At 38.1% G+C, this 24,911-nt stretch overlaps 10 non-coding genes across 10 annotated transcripts; all 10 read right to left on the bottom strand.

The window, feature by feature from the left end:
• Positions 1-3,349: 3,349 nt before the first annotated feature.
• On the bottom strand, positions 3,350-3,422 carry TRNAA-AGC (transfer RNA alanine (anticodon AGC)). Its single transcript has one exon. It is a non-coding gene; the product is annotated as a tRNA-Ala (tRNA).
• Positions 3,423-5,994: 2,572 nt separating this feature from the next.
• On the bottom strand, positions 5,995-6,067 carry TRNAA-AGC (transfer RNA alanine (anticodon AGC)). Its single transcript has one exon. It is a non-coding gene; the product is annotated as a tRNA-Ala (tRNA).
• Positions 6,068-8,979: 2,912 nt separating this feature from the next.
• On the bottom strand, positions 8,980-9,052 carry TRNAA-AGC (transfer RNA alanine (anticodon AGC)). The gene has a single exon. It is a non-coding gene; the product is annotated as a tRNA-Ala (tRNA).
• A 3,160-nt stretch (positions 9,053-12,212) lies between these two features.
• Positions 12,213-12,285, bottom strand: TRNAA-AGC (transfer RNA alanine (anticodon AGC)). The gene has a single exon. It is a non-coding gene; the product is annotated as a tRNA-Ala (tRNA).
• A 1,148-nt stretch (positions 12,286-13,433) lies between these two features.
• Positions 13,434-13,506, bottom strand: TRNAA-UGC (transfer RNA alanine (anticodon UGC)). Its single transcript has one exon. It is a non-coding gene; the product is annotated as a tRNA-Ala (tRNA).
• A 2,032-nt stretch (positions 13,507-15,538) lies between these two features.
• On the bottom strand, positions 15,539-15,611 carry TRNAA-AGC (transfer RNA alanine (anticodon AGC)). Its single transcript has one exon. It is a non-coding gene; the product is annotated as a tRNA-Ala (tRNA).
• A 2,569-nt stretch (positions 15,612-18,180) lies between these two features.
• TRNAA-AGC (transfer RNA alanine (anticodon AGC)) lies at positions 18,181-18,253 on the bottom strand. Its single transcript has one exon. It is a non-coding gene; the product is annotated as a tRNA-Ala (tRNA).
• A 1,155-nt stretch (positions 18,254-19,408) lies between these two features.
• On the bottom strand, positions 19,409-19,481 carry TRNAA-UGC (transfer RNA alanine (anticodon UGC)). Its single transcript has one exon. It is a non-coding gene; the product is annotated as a tRNA-Ala (tRNA).
• Positions 19,482-21,488: 2,007 nt separating this feature from the next.
• On the bottom strand, positions 21,489-21,561 carry TRNAA-AGC (transfer RNA alanine (anticodon AGC)). Its single transcript has one exon. It is a non-coding gene; the product is annotated as a tRNA-Ala (tRNA).
• A 2,572-nt stretch (positions 21,562-24,133) lies between these two features.
• On the bottom strand, positions 24,134-24,206 carry TRNAA-AGC (transfer RNA alanine (anticodon AGC)). The gene has a single exon. It is a non-coding gene; the product is annotated as a tRNA-Ala (tRNA).
• Between the last annotated feature and the right edge of the window lie 705 nt (positions 24,207-24,911).

Below are 24,911 nucleotides of genomic sequence, written 5' to 3'. Positions count from 1 at the left end.
ATGAACCCATTATTATGTCATCATGCACCCATTATGATGTCATCATGACGGTGTCATCATGAACCCATTATGATGACGTCATGATGATGTCATCATGAACCCATTACGATGACATCATGATGATGTCTTCATTAACCCATTACGATGACATCATGATGATGTCATCATTAACCCATTATGATGATGTCATCATGAACCCATTATGATGTTGTCATGATGATATCATCATGAACCCATTATGATGTCATCATGATGATGTCATCATGAACCCATTGTGATGATGTCATCATGAACCCATTGTGATGTCATCATGATGATGTCATCATGAACCCATTGTGATGTCATCATGATGCTAGCGCTCTACTATTTGAGCTAATTCCCCTACATAACTTTCTACCTTTTAGGTGAAACAGGGAAACAGTGTATTTGCTGCAAGTAATGTACTGATGGGCTTGCTGCATGTACTGCTCTAATTACACATGAAACCAAGAAAACACTTGAAAAGCACATGAAAAATCTGTGGAAAAGCATAAGGTCTATATAGTTTGTTTCCCTCCAATTTATTGCCAGCGTTAAGCACAAAATTATTGAAAAATTATAAATAAAGTAACTGGAGAATGCAGGCATCGATCCTGCTACCTCTCATATGCTAAGCGAGCACTCTACCAGTTGAGCTAATTCCCCTTGATAGTGTCCCTTGTTTTCGGTGAAACAGGGAAACAGTGTATTTGCTGCATGTAACGTACTGATGGGCTTGCTGAAACCAAGAAAACACTTGAAAAGCACATGAAAAATCTGTGGAAAAGCATAAGGTCTATATAGTTTGTTTCCCTCCAATTTATTGCCAGCGTTAAGCACAAAATTATTGAAAATTTATAAAGAAGTATAAATAAAGTAACTGGATAATGCAGGCATCGATCCTGCTAACTGTCGCATGCTAAGCGAGCACTCTACCATCTGAGCTAATTCCCCTTGATAGTGTCCCTTGTTTTAGGTGAAACAGGGAAACAGTGTATTTGCTGCATGTAATGTACTGATGGGCTTGCTGAAACCAAGAAAACACTTGAAAAGCACATGAAAAATCTGTGGGAAAGCATAAGGTCTATATAGTTTGTTTCCCTCCAATTTATTGCCAGCGTTAAGCACAACATTATTGAAAATGTATAAAGTATAAATAATTAACTGGAGAATGCGGGCATCGATCCCGCTGCCTCTCGCATGCAAAGCGAGCGCTCTACCATTTGAGCTAATTGCCCTACATAACTTTCTACCTTTTAGGTGAAACAGGGAAACAGTGTATTTGCTGCAAGCAATGTAATGATGGGCTTGCTGCATGTACTGCTCTAATTACACTTGAAACCAAGAAAACACTGAAAAAGCACATGAAAAATCTGTGGGAAAGCCTAAGGTCATCATGATGACCATTGTGATGATGTCATCATGATGATGTCATCATGAACCCATTATGATGTCGTCATGATGATGTCATCATAAACCCACTATGATGATGTCATCATGAACCCATTATGATGTCGTCATGATGATGTCATCATAAACCCACTATGATGATGTCATCATGAACACATTGTGATGTCATCATGATGATGTCATCATAAACCCATTATGATGTCGTCATCATGAACCCATTATGATGTCGTCATCATGAACCCATTATGATGTCGTCATCATGAACCCATTATGATGTCGTCATCATGAACCCATTATGATGTTACCATGATGATGTCATCATGAACCCATTATGATGTCGTCATGATGATGTCATCATGAACCAATTATGATGTCGTCATGATGATGTCATCATGAACCCATTATGATGTCGTCATGATGTCATCATGAACCCATTATGATTATGTCATCATGAACCCTTTATGATGTCGTCATGATAATGTCATCATGAACCCATTATGATGTTGTCATGATGATGTCATCATGAACCCATTATGATGTTGTCATGATGATGTCATCATGAACCCATTATGATGTCATCATGATGTCATCATGAACCCATTATGATGATGTCATCATGAACCTATTATGATGGTTTCATGATGATGTCTTCATGAACCCATTATGATGTCGTCGTGATGATGTCACCATGAACCCATTATGATGATGTCATCATGAACACATTGTGATGTCATCATGATGATGTCATCATAAACCCATTATGATGTTGTCATGATGATGTCATCATGAACCCATTATGATGTTGCCATGATGATGTCATCATGAACCCATTATGATGTCATCATGATGATGTCATCATGAACCCATTATGATGTCGTCATGATGATGTCATCATGAACCCTTTATGATGTCGTCATGATAATGTCATCATGAACCCATTATGATGTTGTCATGATGATGTCATTATGAACCCATTATGATGATGTCATTATGAACCCATTGTGATGATGTCATCATGAACACATTGTGATGTCATCATGATGATGTCATCATAAACCCATTATGATGTTGTCATGATGATGTCATCATGAACCCATTATGATGTTGCCATGATGATGTCATCATGAACCCATTATGATGTCATCATGATGATGTCATCATGAACCCATTATGATGTCGTCATGATGATGTCATCATGAACCCTTTATGATGTCGTCATGATAATGTCACCACGAACCCATTATGATGTGGTCATGATGATGTCATCATGAACTAATTATGATGTCGTCATGATGATGTCATCATGAACCCATTATTATGTCATCATGCACCCATTATGATGTCATCATGACGATGTCATCATGAACCCATTATGATGACGTCATGATGATGTCATCATGAACCCATTACGATGACATCATGATGATGTCTTCATTAACCCATTACGATGACATCATGATGATGTCATCATTAACCCATTATGATGATGTCATCATGAACCCATTATGATGTTGTCATGATGATATCATCATGAACCCATTATGATGTCGTCATGATGATGTCATCATGAACCCATTGTGATGATGTCATCATGAACCCATTGTGATGTCATCATGATGATGTCATCATGAACCCATTGTGATGTCATCATGATGCTAGCGCTCTACTATTTGAGCTAATTCCCCTACATAACTTTCTACCTTTTAGGTGAAACAGGGAAACAGTGTATTTGCTGCAAGTAATGTACTGATGGGCTTGCTGCATGTACTGCTCTAATTACACATGAAACCAAGAAAACACTTGAAAAGCACATGAAAAATCTGTGGAAAAGCATAAGGTCTATATAGTTTGTTTCCCTCCAATTTATTGCCAGCGTTAAGCACAAAATTATTGAAAATTTATAAAGTATAAATAAAGTAACTGGAGAATGCAGGCATCGATCCTGCTACCTCTCGCATGCTAAGCGAGCGCTCTACCATTTGAGCTAATTCCCCTTGATAGTGTCACTTGTTTTAGGAGAAACAGGGAAACAGTGTATTTGCTGCAAGTAATGTACTGATGTGCTTGCTGCATGTACTGCTCTAATTACACATGAAACCAAGAAAACACTTGAAAAGCACATGAAAAATCTGTGGAAAATCATAAGGTCTATATAGTTTGTTTCCCTCCAATTTATTGCCAGCGTTAAGCACAAAATTATTGAAAATGTATAAAGTATAAATAATGTAACTGGAGAATGCAGGCATCGATCCTGCTACCTCTCGCATGCTAAGCGAGCACTCTACCATTTGAGCTAATTCCCCTTGACAGCGTCCCTTGTTTTAGGTGAAACATGGAAACAGTGTATTTGCTGCATGTAATATACTGATGGGCTTGCTGAAACCAAGAAAACACTTGAAAACCACATGAAAAATCTGTGGAAAAGCATAAGGTCTATATAGTTTGTTTCCCTCCAATTTATTGCCAGCGTTAAGCACAAAATTATTGAAAATTTATAAAGTATAAATAAAGTAACTGGAGAAGGCAGGCATCGATCCGGCTACCTCTCGCATGCTGAGCGAGCACTCTACCATTTGAGCTAATTCCCCTTGATAGTGGTGTCCCTTGTTTTAGGTGAAACAGGGAAACAGTGTATTTGCTGCATGTAATGTACTGATGGGCTTGCTGAAACCAAGAAAACACTTGAAAAGCACATGAAAAATCTGTGGGAAAGCATAAGGTCTATATAGTTTGTTTCCCTCCAATTTATTGCCAGCGTTAAGCACAACATTATTGAAAATGTATAAAGTATAAATAATTAACTGGAGAACGCGGGCATTGATCCCGCTGCCTCTCGCATGCAAAGCGAGCGCTCTACCATTTGAGCTAATTCCCCTACATAACTTTCTACCTTTTAGTTGAAACTGGGAAACAGTGTATTTGCTGCAAGAAATGTACTGATGGGCTTGCTGCATGTACTGCTCTAATTACACATGAAACCAAGAAAACACTTGAAAAGCACATGAAAAATCTGTGGGAAAGCATAAGGTCATCATGATGACCATTGTGATGATGTCATCATGATGATGTCATCATGAACCCATTATGATGTCGCCATGATGATGTCATCATAAACCCACTATGATGATGTCATCATGAACACATTGTGATGTCATCATGATGATGTCATCATAAACCCATTATGATGTCGTCATCATGAACCCATTATGATGTCGTCATCATGAACCCATTATGATGTCGTCATCATGAAACCATTATGATGTTACCATGATGATGTCATCATGAACCCATTATGATGTCGTCATGATGATGTCATCATGAACCCATTATGATGTCGTCATGATGATGTCATCATGAACCCATTATGATGTCGTCATGATGTCATCATGAACCCATTATGATTATGTCATCACGAACCCTTTATGATGTCGTCATGATAATGTCATCATGAACCCATTATGATGTTGTCATGATGATGTCATCATGAACCCATTATGATGTTGTCATGATGATGTCATCATGAACCCATTATGATGTCATCATGATGTCATCATGAACCCATTATGATGATGTCATCATGAACCTATTATGATGGTTTCATGATGATGTCATCATGAACCCATTATGAAGTCGTCGTGATGATGGCACCATGAACCCATTATGATGATGTCATCATGAACACATTGTGATGTCATCATGATGATGTCATCATAAACCCATTATGATGTTGTCATGATGATGTCATCATGAACCCATTATGATGTTGCCATGATGATGTCATCATGAACCCATTATGATGTCATCATGATGATGTCATCATGAACCCATTATGATGTCGTCATGATGATGTCATCATGAACCCTTTATGATGTCGTCATGATAATGTCATCATGAACCCATTATGATGTTGTCATGATGATGTCATTATGAACCCATTATGATGATGTCATTATGAACCCATTGTGATGATGTCACCACGAACCCATTATGATGTGGTCATGATGATGTCATCATGAACTAATTATGATGTCGTCATGATGATGTCATCATGAACCCATTATTATGTTATCATGCACCCATTATGATGTCATCATGACGATGTCATCATGAACCCATTATGATGACGTCATGATGATGTCATCATGAACCCATTACGATGACATCATGATGATATCATCATGAACCCATTATGATGTCGTCATGATGATGTCATCATGAACCCATTGTGATGATATCATGAACCCATTGTGATGTCATCATGATGATGTCATCATGAACCCATTGTGATGTCATCATGATGCTAGCGCTCTACTATTTGAGCTAATTCCCCTACATAACTTTCTACCTTTTAGGTGAAACAGGGAAACAGTGTATTTGCTGCAAGTAATGTACTGATGGGCTTGCTGCATGTACTGCTCTAATTACACATGAAACCAAGAAAACACTTGAAAAGCACATGAAAAATCTGTGGAAAAGCATAAGGTCTATATAGTTTGTTTCCCTCCAATTTATTGCCAGCGTTAAGCACAAAATTATTGAAAATTTATAAAGTATAAATAAAGTAACTGGAGAATGCAGGCATCGATCCTGCTACCTCTCGCATGCTAAGCGAGCGCTCTACCATTTGAGCTAATTCCCCTTGATAGTGTCACTTGTTTTAGGAGAAACAGGGAAACAGTGTATTTGCTGCAAGTAATGTACTGATGTGCTTGCTGCATGTACTGCTCTAATTACACATGAAACCAAGAAAACACTTGAAAAGCACATGAAAAATCTGTGGAAAATCATAAGGTCTATATAGTTTGTTTCCCTCCAATTTATTGCCAGCGTTAAGCACAAAATTATTGAAAATGTATAAATAATGTAACTGGAGAATGCAGGCATCGATCCTGCTACCTCTCGCATGCTAAGCGAGCACTCTACCATTTGAGCTAATTCCCCTTGATAGTGTCTCTTGTTTTAGGTGAAACATGGAAACAGTGTATTTGCTGCATGTAATGTACTGATGGGCTTGCTGAAACCAAGAAAACACTTGAAAAGCACATGAAAAATCTGTGGAAAAGCATAAGGTCTATATAGTTTGTTTCCCTCCAATTTATTGCCAGCGTTAAGCACAAAATTATTCAAAATTTATAAAGTATAAATAAAGTAACTGGAGAATGCAGGCATCGATCCAGCTACCGCTCGCATGCTGAGCGAGCACTCTACCATTTGAGCTAATTCCCCTTGATGCTAAGCGAGCACTCTACCATTTGAGCTAATTCTCCTACATACCTTTCTTCTTTTTAGGTTAAACAGGGAAACTGTATTTGCTGCAAGTAATGCACTGATGGCTTGCTGCATGTACTGCTCTAATTACACATGAAACCAAGAAAACACTTGAAAAGCACATGAAAAATCTGTGGAAAAGCATAAGGTCTATATAGTTGGTTTCCCTCCAATTTATTGCCAGCGTTAAGCACAAAATTATTGAAAATTTATAAAGTATAGATAAAGTAACTGGAGAATGCAGGCATCGATCCCGCTACCTATCGCATGCTAAGCGAGCACTCTACCATCCGAGCTAATTCCCCTTGATAGTGGTGTCCCTTGTTTTAGGTGAAACAGGGAAACAGTGTATTTGCTGCATGTAATGTACTGATGGGCTTGCTGAAACCAAGAAAACACTTGAAAAGCACATGAAAAATCTGTGGGAAAGCATAAGGTCTATATAGTTTGTTTCCCTCCAATTTATTGCCAGCGTTAAGCACAACATTATTGAAAATGTATAAAGTATAAGTAATTAACTGGAGAATGCGGCCATTGATCCCGCTGCCTCTCGCATGCAAAGCGAGCGCTCTACCATTTGAGCTAATTCCCCTACATAACTTTCTACCTTTTAGTTGAAACTGGGAAACAGTGTATTTGCTGCAAGAAATGTACTGATGGGCTTGCTGCATGTACTGCTCTAATTACACATGAAACCAAGAAAACACTTGAAAAGCACATGAAAAATCTGTGGGAAAGCATAAGGTCATCATGATGACCATTGTGATGATGTCATCATGATGATGTCATCATGAACCCATTATGATGTCGCCATGATGATGTCATCATAAACCCACTATGATGATGTCATCATGAACACATTGTGATGTCATCATGATGATGTCATCATAAACCCATTATGATGTCGTCATCATGAACCCATTATGATGTCGTCATCATGAACCCATTATGATGTCGTCATCATGAAACCATTATGATGTTACCATGATGATGTCATCATGAACCCATTATGATGTCGTCATGATGATGTCATCATGAACCCATTATGATGTCGTCATGATGATGTCATCATGAACCCATTATGATGTCGTCATGATGTCATCATGAACCCATTATGATTATGTCATCATGAACCCTTTATGATGTCGTCATGATAATGTCATGATGAACCCATTATGATGTTGTCATGATGACGTCATCATGAACCCATTATGATGTTGTCATGATGATGTCATCATGAACCCATTATGATGTCATCATGATGTCATCATGAACCCATTATGATGATGTCATCATGAACCTATTATGATGGTTTCATGATGATGTCATCATGAACCCATTATGATGTCGTCGTGATGATGTCACCATGAACCCATTATGATGATGTCATCATGAACACATTGTGATGTCATCATGATGATGTCATCATAAACCCATTATGATGTTGTCATGATGATGTCATCATGAACCCATTATGATGTTGCCATGATGATGTCATCATGAACCCATTATGATGTCATCATGATGATGTCATCATGAACCCATTATGATGTCGTCATGATGATGTCATCATGAACCCTTTATGATGTCGTCATGATAATGTCATCATGAACCCATTATGATGTTGTCATGATGATGTCATTATGAACCCATTATGATGATGTCATTATGAACCCATTGTGATGATGTCACCACGAACCCATTATGATGTGGTCATGATGATGTCATCATGAACTAATTATGATGTCGTCATGATGATGTCATCATGAACCCATTATTATGTCATCATGCACCCATTATGATGTCATCATGACGATGTCATCATGAACCCATTATGATGACGTCATGATGATGTCATCATGAACCCATTACGATGACATCATGATGATATCATCATGAACCCATTATGATGTCGTCATGATGATGTCATCATGAACCCATTGTGATGATATCATGAACCCATTGTGATGTCATCATGATGATGTCATCATGAACCCATTGTGATGTCATCATGATGCTAGCGCTCTACTATTTGAGCTAATTCCCCTACATAACTTTCTACCTTTTAGGTGAAACAGGGAAACAGTGTATTTGCTGCAAGTAATGTACTGATGGGCTTGCTGCATGTACTGCTCTAATTACACATGAAACCAAGAAAACACTTGAAAAGCACATGAAAAATCTGTGGAAAAGCATAAGGTCTATATAGTTTGTTTCCCTCCAATTTATTGCCAGCGTTAAGCACAAAATTATTGAAAATTTATAAAGTATAAATAAAGTAACTGGAGAATGCAGGCATCGATCCTGCTACCTCTCGCATGCTAAGCGAGCGCTCTACCATTTGAGCTAATTCCCCTTGATAGTGTCACTTGTTTTAGGAGAAACAGGGAAACAGTGTATTTGCTGCAAGTAATGTACTGATGTGCTTGCTGCATGTACTGCTCTAATTACACATGAAACCAAGAAAACACTTGAAAAGCACATGAAAAATCTGTGGAAAATCATAAGGTCTATATAGTTTGTTTCCCTCCAATTTATTGCCAGCGTTAAGCACAAAATTATTGAAAATGTATAAAGTATAAATAATGTAACTGGAGAATGCAGGCATCGATCCTGCTACCTCTCGCATGCTAAGCGAGCACTCTACCATTTGAGCTAATTCCTCTTGATAGTGTCCCTTGTTTTAGGTGAAACATGGAAACAGTGTATTTGCTGCATGTAATGTACTGATGGGCTTGCTGAAACCAAGAAAACACTTGAAAAGCACATGAAAAATCTGTGGAAAAGCATAAGGTCTATATAGTTTGTTTCCCTCCAATTTATTGCCAGCGTTAAGCACAAAATTATTGAAAATTTATAAAGTATAAATAAAGTAACTGGAGAATGCAGGCATCGATCCAGCTACCTCTCGCATGCTGAGCGAGCACTCTACCATTTGAGCTAATTCACCTTGATGCTAAGCGAGCACTCTACCATTTGAGCTAATTCTCCTACATACCTTTCTTCTTTTTAGGTTAAACAGGGAAACTGTATTTGCTGCAAGTAATGCACTGATGGCTTGCTGCATGTACTGCTCTAATTACACATGAAACCAAGAAAACACTTGAAAAGCACATGAAAAATCTGTGGAAAAGCATAAGGTCTATATAGTTGGTTTCCCTCCAATTTATTGCCAGCGTTAAGCACAAAATTATTGAAAATTTATAAAGTACAGATAAAGTAACTGGAGAATGCAGGCATCGATCCCGCTACCTATCGCATGCTAAGCGAGCACTCTACCATCCGAGTTAATTCCCCTTGATAGTGGTGTCCCTTGTTTTAGGTGAAACAGGGAAACAGTGTATTTGCTGCATGTAATGTACTGATGGGCTTGCTGAAACCAAGAAAACACTTGAAAAGCACATGAAAAATCTGTGGGAAAGCATAAGGTCTATATAGTTTGTTTCCCTCCAATTTATTGCCAGCGTTAAGCACAACATTATTGAAAATGTATAAAGTATAAATAATTAACTGGAGAATGCGGCCATTGATCCCGCTGCCTCTCGCATGCAAAGCGAGCGCTCTACCATTTGAGCTAATTCCCCTACATAACTTTCTACCTTTTAGTTGAAACTGGGAAACAGTGTATTTGCTGCAAGAAATGTACTGATGGGCTTGCTGCATGTACTGCTCTAATTACACATGAAACCAAGAAAACACTTGAAAAGCACATGAAAAATCTGTGGGAAAGCATAAGGTCATCATGATGACCATTGTGATGATGTCATCATGATGATGTCATCATGAACCCATTATGATGTCGCCATGATGATGTCATCATAAACCCACTATGATGATGTCATCATGAACACATTGTGATGTCATCATGATGATGTCATCATAAACCCATTATGATGTCGTCATCATGAACCCATTATGATGTCGTCATCATGAACCCATTATGATGTCGTCATCATGAAACCATTATGATGTTACCATGATGATGTCATCATGAACCCATTATGATGTCGTCATGATGATGTCATCATGAACCCATTATGCTGTTGTCGTGATGATGTCATCATGATCCCATTATGATGTCGTCATGATGTCATCATGAACCCATTATGATTATGTCATCATGAACCTTTTATGATGTCGTCATGATAATGTCATCATGAACCCATTATGATGTTGTCATGATGATGTCATCATGAACCCATTATGATGTTGTCATGATGATGTCATCATGAACCCATTATGATGTCATCATGATGTCATCATGAACCCATTATGATGATGTCATCATGAACCTATTATGATGGTTTCATGATGATGTCATCATGAACCCATTATGAAGTCGTCGTGATGATGGCACCATGAACCCATTATGATGATGTCATCATGAACACATTGTGATGTCATCATGATGATGTCATCATAAACCCATTATGATGTTGTCATGATGATGTCATCATGAACCCATTATGATGTTGCCATGATGATGTCATCATGAACCCATTATGATGTCATCATGATGATGTCATCATGAACCCATTATGATGTCGTCATGATGATGTCATCATGAACCCTTTATGATGTCGTCATGATAATGTCATCATGAACCCATTATGATGTTGTCATGATGATGTCATTATGAACCCATTATGATGATGTCATTATGAACCCATTGTGATGATGTCACCACGAACCCATTATGATGTGGTCATGATGATGTCATCATGAACTAATTATGATGTCGTCATGATGATGTCATCATGAACCCATTATTATGTCATCATGCACCCATTATGATGTCATCATGACGATGTCATCATGAACCCATTATGATGACGTCATGATGATGTCATCATGAACCCATTACGATGACATCATGATGATATCATCATGAACCCATTATGATGTCGTCATGATGATGTCATCATGAACCCATTGTGATGATATCATGAACCCATTGTGATGTCATCATGATGATGTCATCATGAACCCATTATGATGACGTCATGATGATGTCATCATGAACCCATTACGATGACATCATGATGATGTCTTCATTAACCCATTACGATGACATCATGATGATGTCATCATTAACCCATTATGATGATGTCATCATGAACCCATTATGATGTTGTCATGATGATATCATCATGAACCCATTATGATGTCGTCATGATGATGTCATCATGAACCCATTGTGATGTCATCATGATGATGTCATCATGAACCCATTGTGATGTCATCATGATGCTAGCGCTCTACTATTTGAGCTAATTCCCCTACATAACTTTCTACCTTTTAGGTGAAACAGGGAAACAGTGTATTTGCTGCAAGTAATGTACTGATGGGCTTGCTGCATGTACTGCTCTAATTACACATGAAACCAAGAAAACACTTGAAAAGCACATGAAAAATCTGTGGAAAAGCATAAGGTCTATATAGTTTGTTTCCCTCCAATTTATTGCCAGCGTTAAGCACAAAATTATTGAAAATTTATAAAGTATAAATAAAGTAACTGGAGAATGCAGGCATCGATCCTGCTACCTCTCGCATGCTAAGCGAGCGCTCTACCATTTGAGCTAATTCCCCTTGATAGTGCCCCTTGTTTTCGGAGAAACAGGGAAACAGTGTATTTGCTGCAAGTAATGTACTGATGTGCTTGCTGCATGTACTGCTCTAATTACACATGAAACCAAGAAAACACTTGGAAAGCACATGAAAAATCTGTGGAAAATCATAAGGTCTATATAGTTTGTTTCCCTCCAATTTATTGCCAGCGTTAAGCACAAAATTATTGAAAATGTATAAAGTATGCAACTGGAGAATGCAGGCATCGATCCTGCTACCTCTCGCATGCTAAGCGAGCACTCTACCATTTGAGCTAATTCCCCTTGATAGTGTCCCTTGTTTTAGGTCAAACATGGAAACAGTGTATTTGCTGCATGTAATGTACTGATGGGCTTGCTGAAACCAAGAAAACACTTGAAAAGCACATGAAAAATCTGTGGAAAAGCATAAGGTCTATATAGTTTGTTTCCCTCCAATTTATTGCCAGCGTTAAGCACAAAATTATTGAAAATTTATAAAGTATAAATAAAGTAACTGGAGAATGCAGGCATCGATCCAGCTACCTCTCGCATGCTGAGCGAGCACTCTACCATTTGAGCTTATTCCCCTTGATGCTAAGCGAGCACTCTACCATTTGAGCTAATTCTCCTACATACCTTTCTTCTTTTTAGGTTAAACAGGGAAACTGTATTTGCTGCAAGTAATGCACTGATGGCTTGCTGCATGTACTGCTCTAATTACACATGAAACCAAGAAAACACTTGAAAAGCACATGAAAAATCTGTGGAAAAGCATAAGGTCTATATAGTTGGTTTCCCTCCAATTTATTGCCAGCGTTAAGCACAAAATTATTGAAAATTTATAAAGTATAGATAAAGTAACTGGAGAATGCAGGCATCGATCCCGCTACCTATCGCATGCTAAGCGAGCACTCTACCATCCGAGCTAATTCCCCTTGATAGTGGTGTCCCTTGTTTTAGGTGAAACAGGGAAACAGTGTATTTGCTGCATGTAATGTACTGATGGGCTTGCTGAAACCAAGAAAACACTTGAAAAGCACATGAAAAATCTGTGGGAAAGCATAAGGTCTATATAGTTTGTTTCCCTCCAATTTATTGCCAGCGTTAAGCACAACATTATTGAAAATGTATAAAGTATAAATAATTAACTGGAGAATGCGGGCATTGATCCCGCTGCCTCTCGCATGCAAAGCGAGCGCTCTACCATTTGAGCTAATTCCCCTACATAACTTTCTACCTTTTAGTTGAAACTGGGAAACAGTGTATTTGCTGCAAGAAATGTACTGATGGGCTTGCTGCATGTACTGCTCTAATTTCACATGAAACCAAGAAAACACTTGAAAAGCACATGAAAAATCTGTGGGAAAGCATAAGGTCATCATGATGACCATTGTGATGATGTCATCATGATGATGTCATCATGAACCCATTATGATGTCGCCATGATGATGTCATCATAAACCCACTATGATGATGTCATCATGAACACATTGTGATGTCATCATGATGATGTCATCATAAACCCATTATGATGTCGTCATCATGAACCCATTATGATGTCGTCATCATGAACCCATTATGATGTCGTCATCATGAACCCATTATGATGTCGTCATCATGAAACCATTATGATGTTGCCATGATGATGTCATCATGAACCCATTATGATGTCGTCATGATGCTGTCATCATGAACCCATTATGATGTCGTCATGATGATGTCATCATGAACCCATTATGATGTCGTCATGATGTCATCATGAACCCATTATGATTATGTCATCATGAACCCTTTATGATGTCGTCATGATAATGTCATGATGAACCCATTATGATGTTGTCATGATGACGTCATCATGAACCCAGTATGATGTTGTCATGATGATGTCATCATGAACCCATTATGATGTCATCATGATGTCATCATGAACCCATTATGATGATGTCATCATGAACCTATTATGATGGTTTCATGATGATGTCATCATGAACCCATTATGATGTCGTCGTGATGATGTCACCATGAACCCATTATGATGATGTCATCATGAACACATTGTGATGTCATCATGATGATGTCATCATAAACCCATTATGATGTTGTCATGATGATGTCATCATGAACCCATTATGATGTTGCCATGATGATGTCATCATGAACCCATTATGATGTCATCATGATGATGTCATCATGAACCCATTATGATGTCGTCATGATGATGTCATCATGAACCCTTTATGATGTCGTCATGATAATGTCATCATGAACCCATTATGATGTTGTCATGATGATGTCATTATGAACCCATTATGATGATGTCATTATGAACCCATTGTGATGATGTCATCATGAACACATTGTGATGTCATCATGATGATGTCATCATAAACCCATTATGATGTTGTCATGATGATGTCATCATGAACCCATTATGATGTTGCCATGATGATGTCATCATGAACCCATTATGATGAAATCATGATGATGTCATCATGAACCCATTATGATGTCGTCATGATGATGTCATCATGAACCCTTTATGATGTCGTCATGATAATGTCACCACGAACCCATTATGATGTGGTCATGATGATGTCATCATGAACTAATTATGATGTCGTCATGATGATGTCATCATGAACCCATTATTATGTCATCATGCACCCATTATGATGTCATCATGACGATGTCATCATGAACCCATTATGATGACGTCATGATGATGTCATCATGAACCCATTACGATGACATCATGATGATGTCTTCATTAACCCATTACGATGACATCATGATGATGTCATCATTAACCCATTATGATGATGTCATCATGAACCCATTATGATGTTGTCATGATGATATCATCATGAACCCATTATGATGTCGTCATGATGATGTCATCATGAACCCATTGTGATGATGTCATCATGAACCCATTGTGATGTCATCATGATGATGTCATCATGAACCCATTGTGATGTCATCATGATGCTAGCGCTCTACTATTTGAGCTAATTCCCCTACATAACTTTCTACCTTTTAGGTGAAACAGGGAAACAGTGTATTTGCTGCAAGTAATGTACTGATGGGCTTGCTGCATGTACTGCTCTAATTACACATGAAACCAAGAAAACACTTGAAAAGCACATGAAAAATCTGTGGAAAAGCATAAGGTCTATATAGTTTGTTTCCCTCCAATTTATTGCCAGCGTTAAGCACAAAATTATTGAAAATTTATAAAGTATAAATAAAGTAACTGGAGAATGCAGGCATCGATCCTGCTACCTCTCGCATGCTAAGCGAGCGCTCTACCATTTGAGCTAATTCCCCTTGATAGTGTCACTTGTTTTAGGAGAAACAGGGAAACAGTGTATTTGCTGCAAGTAATGTACTGATGTGCTTGCTGCATGTACTGCTCTAATTACACATGAAACCAAGAAAACACTTGAAAAGCACATGAAAAATCTGTGGAAAATCATAAGGTCTATATAGTTTGTTTCCCTCCAATTTATTGCCAGCGTTAAGCACAAAATTATTGAAAATGTATAAAGTATAAATAATGTAACTGGAGAATGCAGGCATCGATCCTGCTACCTCTCGCATGCTAAGCGAGCACTCTACCATTTGAGCTAATTCCCCTTGACAGTGTCCCTTGTTTTAGGTGAAACATGGAAACAGTGTATTTGCTGCATGTAATATACTGATGGGCTTGCTGAAACCAAGAAAACACTTGAAAACCACATGAAAAATCTGTGGAAAAGCATAAGGTCTATATAGTTTGTTTCCCTCCAATTTATTGCCAGCGTTAAGCACAAAATTATTGAAAATTTATAAAGTATAAATAAAGTAACTGGAGAAGGCAGGCATCGATCCGGCTACCTCTCGCATGCTAAGCGAGCACTCTACCATTTGAGCTAATTCCCCTTGACAGTGTCCCTTGTTTTAGGTGAAACAGGGAAACAGTGTATTTGCTGCATGTAATGTACTGATGGGCTTGCTGAAACCAAGAAAACACTTGAAAAGCACATGAAAAATCTGTGGGAAAGCATAAGGTCTATATAGTTTGTTTCCCTCCAATTTATTGCCAGCGTTAAGCACAACATTATTGAAAATGTATAAAGTATAAATAATTAACTGGAGAACGCGGGCATTGATCCCGCTGCCTCTCGCATGCAAAGCGAGCGCTCTACCATTTGAGCTAATTCCCCTACATAACTTTCTACCTTTTAGTTGAAACTGGGAAACAGTGTATTTGCTGCAAGAAATGTATTGATGGGCTTGCTGCATGTACTGCTCTAATTACACATGAAACCAAGAAAACACTTGAAAAGCACATGAAAAATCTGTGGGAAAGCATAAGGTCATCATGATGACCATTGTGATGATGTCATCATGATGATGTCATCATGAACCCATTATGATGTCGCCATGATGATGTCATCATAAACCCACTATGATGATGTCATCATGAACACATTGTGATGTCATCATGATGATGTCATCATAAACCCATTATGATGTCGTCATCATGAACCCATTATGATGTCGTCATCATGAACCCATTATGATGTCGTCATCATGAAACCATTATGATGTTACCATGATGATGTCATCATGAACCCATTATGATGTCGTCATGATGATGTCATCATGAACCCATTATGATGTCGTCATGATGATGTCATCATGAACCCATTATGATGTCGTCATGATGTCATCATGAACCCATTATGATTATGTCATCACGAACCCTTTATGATGTCGTCATGATAATGTCATCATGAACCCATTATGATGTTGTCATGATGATGTCATCATGAACCCATTATGATGTTGTCATGATGATGTCATCATGAACCCATTATGATGTCATCATGATGTCATCATGAACCCATTATGATGATGTCATCATGAACCTATTATGATGGTTTCATGATGATGTCATCATGAACCCATTATGAAGTCGTCGTGATGATGGCACCATGAACCCATTATGATGATGTCATCATGAACACATTGTGATGTCATCATGATGATGTCATCATAAACCCATTATGATGTTGTCATGATGATGTCATCATGAACCCATTATGATGTTGCCATGATGATGTCATCATGAACCCATTATGATGTCATCATGATGATGTCATCATGAACCCATTATGATGTCGTCATGATGATGTCATCATGAACCCTTTATGATGTCGTCATGATAATGTCATCATGAACCCATTATGATGTTGTCATGATGATGTCATTATGAACCCATTATGATGATGTCATTATGAACCCATTGTGATGATGTCACCACGAACCCATTATGATGTGGTCATGATGATGTCATCATGAACTAATTATGATGTCGTCATGATGATGTCATCATGAACCCATTATTATGTCATCATGCACCCATTATGATGTCATCATGACGATGTCATCATGAACCCATTATGATGACGTCATGATGATGTCATCATGAACCCATTACGATGACATCATGATGATATCATCATGAACCCATTATGATGTCGTCATGATGATGTCATCATGAACCCATTGTGATGATATCATGAACCCATTGTGATGTCATCATGATGATGTCATCATGAACCCATTGTGATGTCATCATGATGCTAGCGCTCTACTATTTGAGCTAATTCCCCTACATAACTTTCTACCTTTTAGGTGAAACAGGGAAACAGTGTATTTGCTGCAAGTAATGTACTGATGGGCTTGCTGCATGTACTGCTCTAATTACACATGAAACCAAGAAAACACTTGAAAAGCACATGAAAAATCTGTGGAAAAGCATAAGGTCTATATAGTTTGTTTCCCTCCAATTTAGTGCCAGCGTTAAGCACAAAATTATTGAAAATTTATAAAGTATAAATAAAGTAACTGGAGAATGCAGGCATCGATCCTGCTACCTCTCGCATGCTAAGCGAGCGCTCTACCATTTGAGCTAATTCCCCTTGATAGTGTCACTTGTTTTAGGAGAAACAGGGAAACAGTGTATTTGCTGCAAGTAATGTACTGATGTGCTTGCTGCATGTACTGCTCTAATTACACATGAAACCAAGAAAACACTTGAAAAGCACATGAAAAATCTGTGGAAAATCATAAGGTCTATATAGTTTGTTTCCCTCCAATTTATTGCCAGCGTTAAGCACAAAATTATTGAAAATGTATAAAGTATAAATAATGTAACTGGAGAATGCAGGCATCGATCCTGCTACCTCTCGCATGCTAAGCGAGCACTCTACCATTTGAGCTAATTCCCCTTGATAGTGTCCCTTGTTTTAGGTGAAACATGGAAACAGTGTATTTGCTGCATGTAATGTACTGATGGGCTTGCTGAAACCAAGAAAACACTTGAAAAGCACATGAAAAATCTGTGGAAAAGCATAAGGTCTATATAGTTTGTTTCCCTCCAATTTATTGCCAGCGTTAAGCACAAAATTATTGAAAATTTATAAAGTATAAATAAAGTAACTGGAGAATGCAGGCATCGATCCAGCTACCTCTCGCATGCTGAGCGAGCACTCTACCATTTGAGCTAATTCCCCTTGATGCTAAGCGAGCACTCTACCATTTGAGCTAATTCTCCTACATACCTTTCTTCTTTTTAGGTTAAACAGGGAAACTGTATTTGCTGCAAGTAATGCACTGATGGCTTGCTGCATGTACTGCTCTAATTACACATGAAACCAAGAAAACACTTGAAAAGCACATGAAAAATCTGTGGAAAAGCATAAGGTCTATATAGTTGGTTTCCCTCCAATTTATTGCCAGCGTTAAGCACAAAATTATTGAAAATTTATAAAGTATAGATAAAGTAACTGGAGAATGCAGGCATCGATCCCGCTACCTATCGCATGCTAAGCGAGCACTCTACCATCCGAGCTAATTCCCCTTGAAAGTGGTGTCCCTTGTTTTAGGTGAAACAGGGAAACAGTGTATTTGCTGCATGTAATGTACTGATGGGCTTGCTGAAACCAAGAAAACACTTGAAAAGCACATGAAAAATCTGTGGGAAAGCATAAGGTCTATATAGTTTGTTTCCCTCCAATTTATTGCCAGCGTTAAGCACAACATTATTGAAAATGTATAAAGTATAAATAATTAACTGGAGAATGCGGGCATTGATCCCGCTGCCTCTCGCATGCAAAGCGAGCGCTCTACCATTTGAGCTAATTCCCCTACATAACTTTCTACCTTTTAGTTGAAACTGGGAAACAGTGTATTTGCTGCAAGAAATGTACTGATGGGCTTGCTGCATGTACTGCTCTAATTACACATGAAACCAAGAAAACACTTGAAAAGCACATGAAAAATCTGTGGGAAAGCATAAGGTCATCATGATGACCATTGTGATGATGTCATCATGATGATGTCATCATGAACCCATTATGATGTCGCCATGATGATGTCATCATAAACCCACTATGATGATGTCATCATGAACACATTGTGATGTCATCATGATGATGTCATCATAAACCCATTATGATGTCGTCATCATGAACCCATTATGATGTCGTCATCATGAACCCATTATGATGTCGTCATCATGAAACCATTATGATGTTGCCATGATGATGTCATCATGAACCCATTATGATGTCGTCATGATGATGTCATCATGAACCCATTATGATGTCGTCATGATGATGTCATCATGAACCCATTATGATGTCGTCATGATGTCATCATGAACCCATTATGATTATGTCATCATGAACCCTTTATGATGTCGTCATGATAATGTCATGATGAACCCATTATGATGTTGTCATGATGACGTCATCATGAACCCAGTATGATGTTGTCATGATGATGTCATCATGAACCCATTATGATGTCATCATGATGTCATCATGAACCCATTATGATGATGTCATCATGAACCTATTATGATGGTTTCATGATGATGTCATCATGAACCCATTATGATGTCGTCGTGATGATGTCACCATGAACCCATTATGATGATGTCATCATGAACACATTGTGATGTCATCATGATGATGTCATCATAAACCCATTATGATGTTGTCATGATGATGTCATCATGAACCCATTATGATGTTGCCATGATGATGTCATCATGAACCCATTATGATGTCATCATGATGATGTCATCATGAACCCATTATGATGTCGTCATGATGATGTCATCATGAACCCTTTATGATGTCGTCATGATAATGTCATCATGAACCCATTATGATGTTGTCATGATGATGTCATTATGAACCCATTATGATGATGTCATTATGAACCCATTGTGATGATGTCATCATGAACACATTGTGATGTCATCATGATGATGTCATCATAAACCCATTATGATGTTGTCATGATGATGTCATCATGAACCCATTATGATGTTGCCATGATGATGTCATCATGAACCCATTATGATGTCATCATGATGATGTCATCATGAACCCATTATGATGTCGTCATGATGATGTCATCATGAACCCTTTATGATGTCGTCATGATAATGTCACCACGAACCCATTATGATGTGGTCATGATGATGTCATCATGAACTAATTATGATGTCGTCATGATGATGTCATCATGAACCCATTATTATGTCATCATGCACCCATTATGATGTCATCATGACGATGTCATCATGAACCCATTATGATGACGTCATGATGATGTCATCATGAACCCATTACGATGACATCATGATGATGTCTTCATTAACCCATTACGATGACATCATGATGATGTCATCATTAACCCATTATGATGATGTCATCATGAACCCATTATGATGTTGTCATGATGATATCATCATGAACCCATTATGATGTCGTCATGATGATGTCATCATGAACCCATTGTGATGATGTCATCATGAACCCATTGTGATGTCATCATGATGATGTCATCATGAACCCATTGTGATGTCATCATGATGCTAGCGCTCTACTATTTGAGCTAATTCCCCTACATAACTTTCTACCTTTTAGGTGAAACAGGGAAACAGTGTATTTGCTGCAAGTAATGTACTGATGGGCTTGCTGCATGTACTGCTCTAATTACACATGAAACCAAGAAAACACTTGAAAAGCACATGAAAAATCTGTGGAAAAGCATAAGGTCTATATAGTTTGTTTCCCTCCAATTTATTGCCAGCGTTAAGCACAAAATTATTGAAAATTTATAAAGTATAAATAAAGTAACTGGAGAATGCAGGCATCGATCCTGCTACCTCTCGCATGCTAAGCGAGCGCTCTACCATTTGAGCTAATTCCCCTTGATAGTGTCACTTGTTTTAGGAGAAACAGGGAAACAGTGTATTTGCTGCAAGTAATGTACTGATGTGCTTGCTGCATGTACTGCTCTAATTACACATGAAACCAAGAAAACACTTGAAAAGCACATGAAAAATCTGTGGAAAATCATAAGGTCTATATAGTTTGTTTCCCTCCAATTTATTGCCAGCGTTAAGCACAAAATTATTGAAAATGTATAAAGTATAAATAATGTAACTGGAGAATGCAGGCATCGATCCTGCTACCTCTCGCATGCTAAGCGAGCACTCTACCATTTGAGCTAATTCCCCTTGACAGCGTCCCTTGTTTTAGGTGAAACATGGAAACAGTGTATTTGCTGCATGTAATATACTGATGGGCTTGCTGAAACCAAGAAAACACTTGAAAACCACATGAAAAATCTGTGGAAAAGCATAAGGTCTATATAGTTTGTTTCCCTCCAATTTATTGCCAGCGTTAAGCACAAAATTATTGAAAATTTATAAAGTATAAATAAAGTAACTGGAGAAGGCAGGCATCGATCCGGCTACCTCTTGCATGCTGAGCTAGCACTCTACCATTTGAGCTAATTCCCCTTGATAGTGGTGTCCCTTGTTTTAGGTGAAACAGGGAAACAGTGTATTTGCTGCATGTAATGTACTGATGGGCTTGCTGAAACCAAGAAAACACTTGAAAAGCACATGAAAAATCTGTGGGAAAGCATAAGGTCTATATAGTTTGTTTCCCTCCAATTTATTGCCAGCGTTAAGCACAACATTATTGAAAATGTATAAAGTATAAATAATTAACTGGAGAACGCGGGCATTGATCCCGCTGCCTCTCGCATGTAAAGCGAGCGCTCTACCATTTGAGCTAATTCCCCTACATAACTTTCTACCTTTTAGTTGAAACTGGGAAACAGTGTATTTGCTGCAAGAAATGTACTGATGGGCTTGCTGCATGTACTGCTCTAATTACACATGAAACCAAGAAAACACTTGAAAAGCACATGAAAAATCTGTGGGAAAGCATAAGGTCATCATGATGACCATTGTGATGATGTCATCATGATGATGTCATCATGAACCCATTATGATGTCGCCATGATGATGTCATCATAAACCCACTATGATGATGTCATCATGAACACATTGTGATGTCATCATGATGATGTCATCATAAACCCATTATGATGTCGTCATCATGAACCCATTATGATGTCGTCATCATGAACCCATTATGATGTCGTCATCATGAAACCATTATGATGTTACCATGATGATGTCATCATGAACCCATTATGATGTCGTCATGATGATGTCATCATGAACCCATTATGATGTCGTCATGATGATGTCATCATGAACCCATTATGATGTCGTCATGATGTCATCATGAACCCATTATGATTATGTCATCACGAACCCTTTATGATGTCGTCATGATAATGTCATCATGAACCCATTATGATGTTGTCATGATGATGTCATCATGAACCCATTATGATGTTGTCATGATGATGTCATCATGAACCCATTATGATGTCATCATGATGTCATCATGAACCCATTATGATGATGTCATCATGAACCTATTATGATGGTTTCATGATGATGTCATCATGAACCCATTATGAAGTCGTCGTGATGATGGCACCATGAACCCATTATGATGATGTCATCATGAACACATTGTGATGTCATCATGATGATGTCATCATAAACCCATTATGATGTTGTCATGATGATGTCATCATGAACCCATTATGATGTTGCCATGATGATGTCATCATGAACCCATTATGATGTCATCATGATGATGTCATCATGAACCCATTATGATGTCGTCATGATGATGTCATCATGAACCCTTTATGATGTCGTCATGATAATGTCATCATGAACCCATTATGATGTTGTCATGATGATGTCATTATGAACCCATTATGATGATGTCATTATGAACCCATTGTGATGATGTCACCACGAACCCATTATGATGTGGTCATGATGATGTCATCATGAACTAATTATGATGTCGTCATGATGATGTCATCATGAACCCATTATTATGTCATCATGCACCCATTATGATGTCATCATGACGATGTCATCATGAACCCATTATGATGACGTCATGATGATGTCATCATGAACCCATTACGATGACATCATGATGATATCATCATGAACCCATTATGATGTCGTCATGATGATGTCATCATGAACCCATTGTGATGATATCATGAACCCATTGTGATGTCATCATGATGATGTCATCATGAACCCATTGTGATGTCATCATGATGCTAGCGCTCTACTATTTGAGCTAATTCCCCTACATAACTTTCTACCTTTTAGGTGAAACAGGGAAACAGTGTATTTGCTGCAAGTAATGTACTGATGGGCTTGCTGCATGTACTGCTCTAATTACACATGAAACCAAGAAAACACTTGAAAAGCACATGAAAAATCTGTGGAAAAGCATAAGGTCTATATAGTTTGTTTCCCTCCAATTTATTGCCAGCGTTAAGCACAAAATTATTGAAAATTTATAAAGTATAAATAAAGTAACTGGAGAATGCAGGCATCGATCCTGCTACCTCTCGCATGCTAAGCGAGCGCTCTACCATTTGAGCTAATTCCCCTTGATAGTGTCACTTGTTTTAGGAGAAACAGGGAAACAGTGTATTTGCTGCAAGTAATGTACTGATGTGCTTGCTGCATGTACTGCTCTAATTACACATGAAACCAAGAAAACACTTGAAAAGCACATGAAAAATCTGTGGAAAATCATAAGGTCTATATAGTTTGTTTCCCTCCAATTTATTGCCAGCGTTAAGCACAAAATTATTGAAAATGTATAAATAATGTAACTGGAGAATGCAGGCATCGATCCTGCTACCTCTCGCATGCTAAGCGAGCACTCTACCATTTGAGCTAATTCCCCTTGATAGTGTCCCTTGTTTTAGGTGAAACATGGAAACAGTGTATTTGCTGCATGTAATGTACTGATGGGCTTGCTGAAACCAAGAAAACACTTGAAAAGCACATGAAAAATCTGTGGAAAAGCATAAGGTCTATATAGTTTGTTTCCCTCCAATTTATTGCCAGCGTTAAGCACAAAATTATTGAAAATTTATAAAGTATAAATAAAGTAACTGGAGAATGCAGGCATCGATCCAGCTACCTCTCGCATGCTGAGCGAGCACTCTACCATTTGAGCTAATTCCCCTTGATGCTAAGCGAGCACTCTACCATTTGAGCTAATTCTCCTACATACCTTTCTTCTTTTTAGGTTAAACAGGGAAACTGTATTTGCTGCAAGTAATGCACTGATGGCTTGCTGCATG

The sequence above is a fragment of the Sceloporus occidentalis genome, unplaced genomic scaffold (assembly GCF_023333645.1).
Source record: "Sceloporus occidentalis isolate IW3139 unplaced genomic scaffold, rSceOcc1.0.p SCAF_300, whole genome shotgun sequence".
Classification (NCBI taxonomy): Eukaryota; Metazoa; Chordata; class Lepidosauria; order Squamata; family Phrynosomatidae; genus Sceloporus; species Sceloporus occidentalis.
Note: the sequence above shows the minus strand (reverse complement) of the source record. Positions and strands in the feature narration are given on the sequence as shown.